General features: G+C 45.9%; 1 long non-coding RNA gene across 4 annotated transcripts in view; it reads right to left on the bottom strand.

Annotated features, from left to right (window-relative positions):
* The window catches only part of LOC132829116 (uncharacterized), a 44,235-nt gene extending 39,364 nt beyond the window's left edge, over positions 1-4,871 (bottom strand). For 2 of the 4 annotated variants that reach the window (XR_009646204.1, XR_009646202.1), the window contains exons 1-2: positions 4,757-4,871; positions 4,524-4,630 (exon numbers count right to left, since the gene is read on the bottom strand). This is a non-coding gene — a long non-coding RNA (uncharacterized LOC132829116). The remainder of the gene's footprint in view (positions 1-4,523; positions 4,631-4,756) is intronic. The other 2 variants (XR_009646205.1, XR_009646203.1) reach the window with 1 other exon arrangement.
* Positions 4,872-10,532: the final 5,661 nt, after the last annotated feature.

Genomic DNA, 10,532 nt, shown 5'->3' on the forward strand with positions numbered 1-10,532 from the left:
TTCCAATCAGCCTTTTCAAAGATGCTGTTACTCAACTGAGCTCCATCCTCCTGGTCCAGAGGTAAGGACACTGCCACTATTTCCTGGTGGGCAAGGGATACGGGGACTGGCTTTCAAAAGGAACTCAACTGTATTGGTGACATTAACAAAACTCAATACACAGTCACAGACAAAATGCTGGCGTACTTGAACTTCATCCCGAATATTAACACCTATAACTGGGCAACACAGACCCCGATGTACAGAGTTAAATCCTGGATATTAATAACAGATTTGTGCATGGGAAATCATGTCTCATGAATCTGACTCAGTTTTTTTGAAGAAGTAACAAAGAGGATTGCTGAGGTCAGAGCATGGACACGACCTACATGGACTTCAGTAAGGCATTCGACAAGGTTCCTCCCGGGAGACTGGTCAGCAAGGCTAGATCGTATGGAGTACAGAACTGGCTTGAAGGTAGAAGGCAGAGGGTGCTTTTCAGGCTGGAGGCCTGTGACCAGTGGAGTGTCACAAGGATCGGTGCTGGATCCACTACGTTTCGTCATTTATATCCATGATTTGGATGTGAACATAAGAGATATTATAAATAAGTTTGCGGATGACACCAAAATGGGGGGTGTGGTAGACAGGGAAAAAGATTACCTCAGAGTACAAGGGGATCTGGATCAGATGGGTGATGGGCTGAGGAGTTCAGTTTAGAAAAATGCGAACTGCTGCATTTTGGAAAAGCAAACTTTAGCAGGACGTATACAGTTAATATAAGTTCCGGGGGAGTGCTGCTAAACAAAGTGTCCTTGGAGTGCAGCTTCATAGTTCCTTAACAGTAGAATAGCAAGTAGATAGGATAGTGAAGGTGGCAGTTGGTCTGCTTGTCTTTATCGGTCAGAGTGTTTAGTATAGGGGTTGGGAGGTCATATTGACGCTGTACAGGACATTGATTCGGCAACTTTTGTAATACTCCATGCAATTCTGGTCTCCTTCCTATCAGATGGATGTTCTCAAAATTGAAAGGGGTCAGAAAAGAATTATAGGATGTTGCCAGGGTTGGATAGGCTGTTTTCCCTGGACCGTCAGAGGCTGAACGGTGACCTGAAGGAGACTTTTAAAATCAGGCCGGGCATGGATAGGGTAAATAGACAGGATATTTTCCCTGCCGGGGGGGGGGGGGGGGGGGGAGGGAGGGAGGGAGTACAGATCTAGGGGACTGGGAGGGGAGGGTAGACAAAGAGGGTGGGTGGATCGAGAGGGTTGGGACAGAAATGGGTGGGGACGGAGAGGAGGATAGAAAGGGGAGGCACAGAAATGGATGGGGCCAGAAAACAGGATTAGAGAGGAGGGGGAAACAGAGGGGGCAACCGACAAAGAGGGGGAACAGACTGAGGGCGGGGGGGGCAACTGACAGAGGGGGGAAAAGAGACGGGTGTGCGACTAACAAGGGGGCGACTGACAGAGGGTGAGACAGATCAAGGGGGGGGATGCACGACCGACGATGTGGGGGGGGCCGACAAAGGACAGACCAACAAAGGAGGGGGGGTAAAACAGAGTGGGGGGGAGATGGGGGGGAACACAGAGGGGTAAGATGGAGAGTTATTTTATAGATCTACAACTCAACCCTGTTTGTATTTTCTCCTCCTCATCTTACTTCCCTCTGAAGGGCTCAGAACAACTGCATAGTTCCTGGAAAGTGGGGTTTCAGGGAGATCAGGTGCTGAATGTGGCATTTGGGACACCAACCTTTAATGAAATGCTCTGGTCAATAACTGGACCCTGGTTTGATTCCACTGTCTGTGTGGTGTTTGCACATTCTCCCTGTGTGTCTGGGTGGGCTTCGTCTGGGTGCTCTTAATTTCCTCCCACAGATCCAAAGACATGCAGGTTAGCTGGATTAGCATTGGGTAATGGTAGGTTACAGTGTCAGGGTGGAATGCTGTTCCGATGGTTGGTATGGTCTCATGGGGCGAAAGGCCTGCTTCCACACTGTGGGGATTCTGTCACTGAGTATAGGGATTAGGAGGTCACGGTGTGGCTGAGTAGGGCATTGGTGAGGCCAGTGTTAGAATACTGCATTCAATTGTAGTCTCCCTCATTTCAGAAAGATGTTACCAGAATAGGACTCAACCTCTTAATGGCAAGTTCCTGGCAAGTGTTGATAAACACCGTGCAGTGTGGGTTGATAGTTCTGTGAATGTGTGGTTGAAGGTAGACAGGTCAGTGAAGGTGGTGTTTGGTATGCTAGCTGTTTTTGGGCAGTGCATTGAGGATAGGAGCTGGGGGATCATGTTTCAGTTGTACAGTTTATTGGCTCAGCCACTTTTGGAATCCCCAGACTGCTTTCAATTCCAGCCTCCCTGTTACAGGAAAGATGTTGGGAAACTTGAAAGAGTTCAGAAAAGTTTAACCAGGGTGTTGCTAGTATTGGAACATTTGAACCATAGGGAGAGGCTGAATAGACTGAGGCTATTTCCCTGCAGCACTGGACATTTTAGGTGGCTTTATTGAACTTTATAAAATTAGAGGAGCAATGATAGGGTGACTCGTCATGGTTTTTTTTTTCCCCCAGAGTAGGGGAGTCCAAATAAATGTGAATCTTTTTTCTAAGGCGGAAATGACAAATTCTAGAGGAGAGATGGCAAGTTTAAAGGATATGAAAACTGAAAAAAACTGCAGATGCTGTAAACCAGGAAGAGAATCAGAAGTGTTTGGAAAAGTTCAGCAGGTCTAGCAGCAGGTGTGAAAAGAAATTAGAGTTAACGTTTCTGAGGAAGGGTGACCAGACCAGAAACTTTAACTGATTCTTCTTCACAGATGCTGCATGACCTGCTGGACATTTCCACCAACATCTGTGCAAGTTTAAAGGGAGTTGTTTGGAGTATATACTTGAGAGGAACTTTATAAAGTGCGAGTCAGACCACATCTGGAATAATGACAGAAGTGTTGGCCCCTTTATTTAAGGAAATACATCATTTCAACAGAGGCATTTCACAGAAACTTGACTGGGATGAACCCTGGTTTGCAGGGATTATCTTTTAAGAAAAGGCTGAAGAGGTTGGGATTCTACTCACTGGATTTGGGAAGAATGAGAGGGGATCTCATTGTAACATGTAGGATTCTCAAGGAGTTTGACAGGGTAAATACTGAGTGGATGTTTCCCATCATGAGGGAGTCTGGAACCAGGTTCTGGGATAGTCGCGGAATCACGGGTTCTGTTTTGGATTCGTCAAGTTTAAGGCAACACCCGACACGGCTCAGGGGTTTCAGTAGCAATGGAGCTGGGGTGAGGTGGAGACAAGCAACATTTTAGAGATTGGAATTCCTGGTGTCTGTGATTGTGTAGATGCCTGATCAGAAGGTCACCTTGGGGTCAGAATATGAGAGCAATATTGTGAAGAGTGTGGTTCTGCCTCAGACAGTTCCCAGGGAGAGAGAGGGGCTCAGCAGGAAGGGAAAGCAATTTGTAATAGCAACTGAAGGCAATGGGTTTAACCATTGCAACATTCCATTGTAGGAAATTGCAGCCAATCGCGAAGTGGGAGTGTGATGAGCAGTTTGATAACTGAGCAATGGAGAGGGATGATGGGGAGGGAGAGCTGGGCAATGTCAGTGTACATGTGAAACCTAACACGGTGCTTTTGGACGATGTCACCTCCTGGCAGTATGTAGGTGAGAAACAGGAGGGACCAAGGATAGATCCTTAAGGGACACCACATACAAGGACTTCAGAAAGGAAAGGGAGAGTGGGGATGGAGCAGGATTTTGCAACAACGGCGGGGTCAAATATTAGTTTGTAGCAGAATGGGAGAGAAGGACATAACCAGAAAAGACAGACAGACAGAACAAGGAACAATATCTGTGAATTGGGGAGGGGGAGTGATGAGGAGGAGCCCAACTCCAAAAACACACTTTCTTCACTGGTGACATCACCCAACTCCACCCTAGTCTCAGCTCATTTACTGAAATACTTGTCCATCCCTGTGTTATTTTCAGACTTAATTATCCAAACACTCCGGGCCAGCCTCTCACATACAACTTTCCTGTAGTCTCAAGAGTATCTTAAACCCTCCTGCCCAAGTGCTCACTTGTACCAAAACTAGGCTCCTATTTACAAGCAACAATTTAAAATTCTCACCCTTGATGTAATTCCTGGCTGTGAACATCCCTGTCTCCCTGTACCACACAACCTGTGAGACCGCGACAACTTATTTTCTTTCAGACTCCCAACGATGTGTTTATTCATTGCTTCACCTGTCTGGCTGTTTCTACTGTTGCCAAGGCAACACGGTCTGGAATTCCTACCCTAACTCTCTCAGACCTGCTTTCCTCCTTTAAGGTGTTCTCAAAAACCTGCTTATTTGGCAATGCTTTTGATCACCTGACCTAGTATCTCAATCTGTGGCCTTATGTCAGAAGCTCTCAATAGTATTTCTGTGGAATTATAAACATGATAAAAACAAACTGTTGCTGATTTGCACATACATTGTCAACTCTTCAATGTTGCTGAGTGAATAATCTATAACAGCTCTTACCCAACCACATTGTGGGAGCACCTTCACCACACGAACTGCAGCAGTACAAGGAATTCAAACATCACCTTCTTCACACGCAATGGGGCTTTGGCACTGATCACTGGGATCTGTGGAGAGAGAAACACACGGTTGATATTTCAGAGAGTGAAAAATGCATTATAGGGAGGGAAAATGGTACAGAATTTGGGATATTCAAATTTGTGTTTTACAATGTACAATAAGTTCTGTAAAACCTCTCATTCCATAACGTGAAAATTTCCTTCTCTTCCTGGTCAATATGTCTTTCCTTTCCCCTGCCCTGTACCTTCACACATTTCCAATGCCTTGGCCACAACAACACTGTGCTGCCAGTGAGGTTTATCACGTGGTTGAGTATTGTCCCGCCCCTCATTCACTCCGATTGGTTGAAGGACCAACTGGTACATCCTGGTCCTCCAGCCCCGTTCCCCCGACTCTTATTGGTCCTGCGCTGACATCAATAATCCGAGGCCCATTGTGAGCTGGAGCATGCTCAGTGCTTCCTGCTTTTGCTGCTGTTCATCAGGTATAAGAGAAAGGGTTCATTCCTGTTTCTCCTGATGTCAGACAATAACAACAACTACCTGCATTGTATGGAGCCTTTCACATTGACAAGTCTCCTATGGAAACATTGATTAAAGAGAACGATTTTTAGATACATCTTTAAGGCAGACAGAGGGGGTTAGGGAGGATATTCCAAAGGTTTGTGTCCTCGGAAGCTCCAATCGTGGAGTGATATAGGTGGGCAACAGCTTACAATGGAGACAGTTAGTGGCTAACCTAGGTTAACAACCTCATGTCATAGCCCCCTACCCCACACACCAGGCCTTGCTCTCACAGCCTGTCATTACACACTACCTATGGTTAGCCACTAACAGTCTCCATTAACAGCTAATCACCCTCCCCCAGCCAGATCGTTATCCACTCCTTTATCCAACCGTTCTTCTCACTCTATCCCCACCTATCCTTTACTCCTTATATTCTCCCCCCACACTATCTTCTGCACATAAACTGACCTTTTCTTCCCCTCAGTAACATCTGTTCTGTGGAAGGGACACCAGATCTGAAATGTTAACTCTGATTTCTCATCACAGATGCTGCCAGACCTGCTGAGCTTTTCCAGAACCTCCTGGTTGTTATTTCTGTTTTACATCTTCCGCAGTTCTTTTAGTTTTAATTTACTGGGAGTTTGTAATTCAGGTCCAACAGCCTCTGTCCCAGTCTCTGCTGTCTCTCCCACCCCCACCCAGTGACACTGCATCTGCACAGCTCATGGACAGGTGTTGTCTTGCTGGCCACACCCCTCATTCACTCCCATTGGCTGCAGGACCACACAGACTCTCCTCCTATTGGTCTGGAGCTGCCGTTAATCAAGCCGGCGCCGATTGAGAGATGAGTGGTTGGCTCCTCCCTCTCTCTGCTCTGGGATGAGCTTCATCATTCACAGTGAATGGGGCAGTATCACAGAGCACAGGGGCTGGGGGCTATTCAGCCCATTGGGGCTGTACTCTCTCCCTCTGGAGATGCTGCAAATCTGTCCCAAATCCCCTCCCATGTGCCCACAGCCCCCAAAATCTTTCCTTAAAAAGTAAAATTCCAAGTCTGTTTCAGAATAGCTGCTGAATCTGTGTCGTTCAGACTGTTCCAGATGCTCAGAACTTACTGAGTAAAATAGTGTTCACATTTTCACCTTGTATTATTTGCCAATTACTTGAAAGTAGTTACTAAAAATTGTGACAATGTTAACAATTCCTTTCTCTCTCAAATTCAAGACCTTGAAACCAAATCTGCATCAGGTCGAAATCACTGCTTCACCTTCTCATCTCCAAGGATAATTATCTGCGCTTCAGCTAGCTCTCCACAAAAGACAGGAATGCATCTTAATTTATTAAGATTAAAGAAACAGACCTTCGGTCCAATTCGTCCATGCCAACGAGGAATCCTAAACTAATGGATTCCCATTTACCATCTATTGGCCCGTATCCATCAAAACCCTTCCTATTCATGTACCCAATTGGAAGCCTTTTAAATGTTGTGATTTTTCAGCCTTCACTACTTCATCTGGTAGCCCCTCCCATACACACACCACACTCAGCTTGAAAACGTCGCCAGTTAGATCCCTTTTAAATGTTTGCCCTCTCAACTTAAAGCCTACGTGCTCTAGTTTTGGACCCACCTAACCTGAGGAAATAGGATCCCGGCTGCTCACCTTATTCACACCCCTCGTGATTTTATAAATCTCCATGAAGTCACCTCTCAGTCTTTGACTCTCAGAGAAAATAGCCCCAGCCGATTCAGCTTCTCCCTGTAGCCCAAATCCTCCAATCCTGGCAACGTTTTTGGAAGTCTTGTCCAAACCTTTTCAAGTCTCACAACATCCTTCCCAGAACAGGGAAATTCAAAATGAAAACAGAATTCCAGAAGTGGCTTAATCAATGTCCTGTCCAGCCACAATATGGCATCCCAGCTTCTGTATTCAATGCACTGACCAATAACTGAGCGCGTTAATGGAGTCCCATCTGCCAGTGGTTCACCCTTATCCCTCTAAATCCTCCCTCTTCATGTACCCAATCAGATGCCTTTTAAATGCTTTAAATTGTACTAGCCTCCACCCCTTTCTCTGGCAGTTCATTCCATACATGCAATGCCCTCAACATGAACAAGATGCCCCTTTGATCCCTTTTAAATCTGTTCCCTCTCACCTTAAGCCTGTACCCTCTAGATCTAGGTCCACCGAACTTGGGGAAAAAGTCCCTGACTGTTCACCTTATCCATGTCCTTCATGATTTTATAAGACCACCTTTCAATCTCCAACTCTCCCGGGAAAATAGTCCCAGCCTATTCAGCCTTTCCCAATAGCTCAAACCGTCCAACCCTGGCAAAGTCCTTGCAAATGTTTTCTCAACCCTTTCAAGTGTCTCAACATTATTCCAATAACAGGGAGATTGGAACTGAAAACAGAATTCCAGAAGGGCCTTAATAAATGTCCTGTCCAGCCACAATATGACGTCACACCAACTGCATTCAATGCATTGACCAATGACAGAGAGCGTACCCAAGTGCTGCATTCACTCCCTCGCCTCCCTGTGACTCTACTTTTAAGGAACTATGAACCTGCATTCCAAGGTCCCTTTGTTCAGCAACTTTCCCCAGGACTTCACTATTAAGTGTATAAGTCCTGCCCTGATTTGCCTTTCCAAAATACAACAGCTTGCATTTATCTAAATTGAATACCGTCTGCCATTCCTTGCTCCAATGGCCCATCTGATCAAGATCCTGTTGTATTCTGAACTAACCTTCTTCACTGTCCACTACACCTCCAATTTTGGTGTCTTCTGTAAACCTACTGACCGTACCTCATATATTCACATCCAAGTCATTTATTTAAGAGCCCAATATCCATCCTTGCAGCACACTGCTGCTCACAGACCTCCAGTCCGCAAAGCAACCCTCCATCATCCTCTGTCTGATACTTTCAAGGCAGTTTGGTAATGGCTTGTTCTCCCTGCATTCCATGTTATCTAACCCTGCTAACCAGTCTGCTTTGTGCAACCTTGTTGAATGTCCATATAAACAACATTCACTGCCTGCCTTAATCAATTTTCTTTGTCACTTCAAAACACTCACTCAAGTTAGTGAAACACAATTGTGCATGTACAAAGCCACATTGACTCTCCCTGTCATTCCTTACCTTTCCAAATAGATGGATATCCTGTCCCTCAGAATCCCTTCCAACAACTTGCCTGCCACTGACTTCAGGCTCACTGTTCTCTTGTTCCATGGCCTCTCCTTACCAACTTTTTAAAATAATGGCACCTCACCTGTCGCTATCAACAATACAAGTACCTCAGGAGAGGCCCAACAATCAGTTCTCTAGATTTCCAGAAAGTTTCAGGATACACCTGATCAGGTTCCAGGGCTTTATCCACCTTGATGTAATTTAAGACATCCAGTACCACCTCCTTTGTAACATGGACACTTGTCAACTTATCACTGTTTATTTCTCCAAACTCTCGAGCTCCCATATACTTCTCCAGTAAAAATGACGTGAAATATTTGCATATATTTCACACCCTCTGTGGTTCCATAGACAGCCTTGTTGACCTTTAAGGGATCGCATCGTCTGGTCCAGTTAATCTTTTGTCTGTGATAAATTTGTTTAATCTCTTTGGATTCTACTCCAGGACATCCCAGAAAGGCCTACTTCACGGACCGTAATTTTCCTCCGACTTGATCAACAATGCCCTCCAACACATACCCTCCACTTCCTGCACCTCCGCCTTTACCCCACCCCTCCAGCTACAATAAAGAATATAAGTCTGCAGTCTTCACCCGTCCACCCCACTAATCACAATATACAGCGCATTAACCTCTGATTTCTGCTAGCTAAAGTCAGACTCCACCACCAGAGACATATTTCCCTTCCTACCCCTATCTGCATTCCGCAGAGACCATTCCCGCTGCGACTTCCTTGTTTGGTCCACACCCTCACACCAACCCACGCTCCACACCCTTGACCCTCCCTTGCCGCCACGGGAAATGTAAAACATGCGGCCACACCTCCCTCTGACCTCTGTCCAAGACCTCAAAAGGATCTTTTCACATCAGGCAGAGATTTGCCTGCACATCCCAAAACCTCATCTACTGCACTGAGACACTGTAGGAAATTTAACATGGTTCATCCAACTAACCTACACATCTTTGGACTGTGGGAGCAAACTGGAACACCCGAAGGAAACCGTCACAGACACTGGGGAGAATGTGCCAACTCCAACACAGACAGTTGCCCGAGGCTGGAATCAAACCCAGGTCCCTGGTGCTGAGGAAGCAGCGCTAACCACTGAGCCACAATACTGTGAGATCTTTGGCGCTGATGTGCTGCCCCACTGACACCTCAGTCACTCACCCTGCCTCATTTCCTAAGAGGCAGCGATGACGGAGTGAAATTATCACTAGACAGTTAATCCAGAGACCCAGATAACGTTCTGGGGACCTGGGTTTGAATCCCATCACGGCAGATTTTGGAACGTGAATTCAATAAATATCTGGAAAAAATCATCAAGTGACAACAAGGAATCCATTGTCAATTGTTGGAAAAACACATGTGGTTCACTCATGACCTTTAGGGAAGGAAAATGCCATCCTTACCTGGTCTGGTCTGCATGGGACCCCAGACCTAGAGCAACGTGGTTGACTCTTTACTGCCCTCTGGGTAAATGCAGCAATAAATGCTGGCCGAGCCAGTGACAGCCTCATCCTGTGAATGAATAAAGAAAACACGTCAGGTTTTGTTCCTTCTCTAGTAGGTACATCCTACAAACTCAATCAGAAACGTTCTCGTGATCACTGAACAAATACCTTTCCATCCAAGCCCTTAACACTACAGCACTCTGAGGCCATGTTGCTAAAGTTAAAACCACTTATCATTGTAACTATATTATTCTTACAGATAACTGAGATCTCCTGGTAAAATTGTGTCTCAATTCCCCGCTGACTATTGGGAGAGAGTCTATAATACAATCCCAGTAAGATGGTCATCCCTTCGTATTTCTCAGTATCACCCAAGTAACTTGCCTGGATGTACTCCCAGAAATATCCTCCCTAAGACCAGCCATAATATTATCACTAATAAATATACACCTCTCTCACTGCTCTGTTGCCCCCTTTCCATCCTTGCAATAGCATCTATACCCTGGAACATTAAGCTGCTAGTCCTATCCATCCCTGAGTGATGCCTCTGTAATTGCTGTAATATCTCAGTGCCATGTTCAAAACCATACCCTGAGCCCACCTGCCTGACCTGCCAGGCCTCTTGTACTGAAATAAATGCAGTGCAACTGGTCCGTCGCACCTCATTCTGTGGCTTGCTCTTGCCTGCCTGGACAGTCTGACCGGTGAACAGTACCAGCCTCAGACTCACCTCTTTTCTCACTATCTCTTTAGGATTACCCTGACACCCTCACAGGTTTAATGTCTCCCGAGTGGCACTAG

This window comes from Hemiscyllium ocellatum, chromosome 28, assembly GCF_020745735.1.
Source record: "Hemiscyllium ocellatum isolate sHemOce1 chromosome 28, sHemOce1.pat.X.cur, whole genome shotgun sequence".
NCBI lineage: Eukaryota > Metazoa > Chordata > Chondrichthyes > Orectolobiformes > Hemiscylliidae > Hemiscyllium > Hemiscyllium ocellatum.